At 44.9% G+C, this 3,004-nt stretch overlaps 1 pseudogene; it reads right to left on the reverse strand.

Moving 5' to 3' along the window:
• Positions 1-889: 889 nt before the first annotated feature.
• LOC118969550 (olfactory receptor 8S1-like) lies at positions 890-1,833 on the reverse strand (annotated as a pseudogene).
• Between the last annotated feature and the right edge of the window lie 1,171 nt (positions 1,834-3,004).

The raw sequence follows: 3,004 nt of genomic DNA on the forward strand, positions 1-3,004 counted from the left end.
ACCCTGCCCTCCACACAGAGGTGGCCTCCCCCATTATCCATAACCCCCAACAGACAGGTACATTTGATACATGATGAATCTACATGGACACGTTATCATCACCCAGAGTCCATACTTCTTAACATATTTTTAAAACCTTTTGTTATGACAAAATTTAAAAATAAAAAATCTTCAAAAATAGGGCAGATAATCCTTGTGCAATGTTCACTTAGCTTTCCTAAATGATATTATTCTGTACAGTCAGAGCACAGTTATTAAATGCAGGAGAATGACGGTGGTGCAAAACTATTAAGCTTATTACGATTTCACCATTTTTCACATGTACTGTATTTTTGGGGTATAGTTGATTTCTAACTACAACCACAATGCACTTAGTAAGAATGGCTAAAAGTAATAAAAAATACAACACTAGTATGGACAAGTTGCAGAGTTACTGAATCCCTCATACTTTTCTGATGGGAATGTAAATGGTACAGCCATTCTGAGAAACAGCTCAGAAAAATGTTTTTATTAAGTTAAACCTACATTTACCACATGCCACAGGAAATCCCATTCTGGGTATGGGTGCTCACAAAGTGAAAACTTACATTCACACAAAAACCTGTACATGAATGTTCATAACTGTTTTAATTATAATAGCCAGAAACTAAATAACCCAAATGTTCTAAGCCTGGAATAGATAAATGGACCGTGGAAGAGCCTTATGATGGAATACTACTCAGCAAGGAAAAGAAACAGTCCCTTCTCTTTCTTGTTATTGCTCTCATCATCATCTGGCTACATTATGAATGTCTAAGATTCCTTTTTGCATTCAATATTAAGTTACTGTCTTACTGTCGAGTTGCCAGACAATCTTCCCGCAGTAAACAAATTCTCCACCATCCTCCGACTATGGCCAGCTACAGTAATATTGGAGATATTTTCCAAAGGTCCTTCTCACAGCTGCTTTCACCTCATTGTTCTTCAAGCTGTAGATGAGGGGATTCACTAAGGGAGTGACCACACTGTACTGGACAGAGAACACTAACTCCAAGGGTGAACCTGAGGTTGGTGTGAAATAGCGAAGGAAAGCTGAGCCGTAAAACAGGAGGACAGCAGTGAGGTGGGAGAAGCAGGTGGAGAAGGCCTTGCTTCTACCTGAGGAGGAGCTGATGCTCAGGATGGTGGAGACAATTGGAGTATAGGAACAGACAATTAGGACACAGGTTACAAGCCCATGCAGGAGGCTGCAGCAGAGCAGAACAGTAACGTTGGTGGAGACAACAGAGCAGAACAGAGGGAAGAGAGAGGGCAGCTCACAGCTGTAGTGGGGGATGGACTGATCCTTACAGAAGTCCAGTCTCATAGCTGGAAGGATGTTGATGAGTGCGTCCAGAAACGCGAGGCCCCAGGAGCCCCACACTAGCCCATTACAGAGCTTGTTGGTTATCTTCTGGCCATAGAGCAGAGGGTGGCAGATGGCAATGTAGCTGTCATAGGCCATCACTGAGAGCAGGCAGGCATCAGTAGCCCCCGAGTCAAAACAAAAAAGACTTGAGCCAGGCATCCCTGGACAGAGATGATTTTCCTCTGAGACAGGAGGTTCTCCAGCATCTTGGGCACTGTAGCCAAAGAGAAACAAAGGTCCAGGGAAGAGAGGTGACTCAGGAAGAAGTACATGGGGGTGTGGAGGCAGGAATCAGCCCTGATCACCAGCAGCAGCGTCAGTTTCCCCAGCAGGGTCTGGAGGTAAATCATTAGGAACAGCGCAAAGAGCAGGGGCTGGACACAGGGGTCTGCAGACAGCCCCAGGAGGATGAACTCGGTGACGGCGCTGTGGTTCCCCAGAGCCATTCAGTTCCTTTGTTCCTTTGGAATGAGAACAGGAAGTGGGCAGAGCCTTCAGTGCCCTTGCCAATGTCCCAAGACGTGCTCATCCTCTAACTATTCACTGGTTCACTTTATCAAGATTTTAAAGCCCCTACCTGGTTTCCGCCAGGCATTTTTCTCCCCCACACCACCCACCATCCACCTCACAGTTCCTAAATCTCTACAATCCTTGTACTAAATTTGACTTCTTGTCCTTATTCTGCTCTAAAAGCCATGTCAGTCTGCTCCACCTTCTTCCTCTGGGCCTGGGGCCCTCAGCTCCAGCATCTCTCATGCACTCCAGTGTGCTCCTGAGAGTGGCTGCCCCTCACCCCTTCTCTGTTCCCGTTATTCCTCATTCTTCAGTTGCTTATTCAACACTGCTCCATAATTAATTAGTGCTTACTAAGAGCTAATTGTGTTTTCTTAGATTCTATCCTTTACTTGGCAGTTATAGATACTGCCTATTTAACTTCTAGGAATCAGTTTGAGAGGCCAGTGTGTGCTAATTATGTGTGTGGAGAGGTGGACAGGAATTCAGTAACAATGAAAGAGAATGTCTGTCTGTTTTACAGGTGAGAATATGGGAGGTCCATAAAAAAAATCCAGTTTCCCACATTAGTTTGGTTTGTATTTTTGAGATGTCTCAATGCTCTGAATCCCTGCCCAAGGAATAAATTGAGACGCTCCTGCAGGATATTGGAGAGGACCCATCATCTAAGATTAACTTCTCTTTCCTGTCATATTGCCCACTCCTCCCCCAATCGCCTCACTGCCATCCCAAATGGAGCTCTTCCAGAATAACTGCCATTGGCAATGGCTAAAATTCAGCCACTAGAGGTTCGTCCTATTACTGTAAGTGTGTAGGTACAGAAAAGTTGGAGCAACTCTGGGAGACACAGCACATGAATCTGGGTTCACAGGTAACTGCTTTGTGCGCAGAAGATGTATACCTTCCCAAGACATCAGGCAGGTTATGCTTCCTTTTTGGAAAATAAGAAATATGACAAGTGATTGCTCCTTGGTCCATGCTGCTCAGAAAGTGCTAATGAGTGCTTAAGTGAGTGAAATGATAGCTGACGAAGGTCTGGAGGCTAAGGAGGGTGAGAACACCACAACTCCCAGGAAGCACTGGACAGATTGACCAGAATAGGGG

Source organism: Manis javanica, chromosome 10 (genome assembly GCF_040802235.1).
Source record: "Manis javanica isolate MJ-LG chromosome 10, MJ_LKY, whole genome shotgun sequence".
Taxonomy (NCBI): domain Eukaryota; kingdom Metazoa; phylum Chordata; class Mammalia; order Pholidota; family Manidae; genus Manis; species Manis javanica.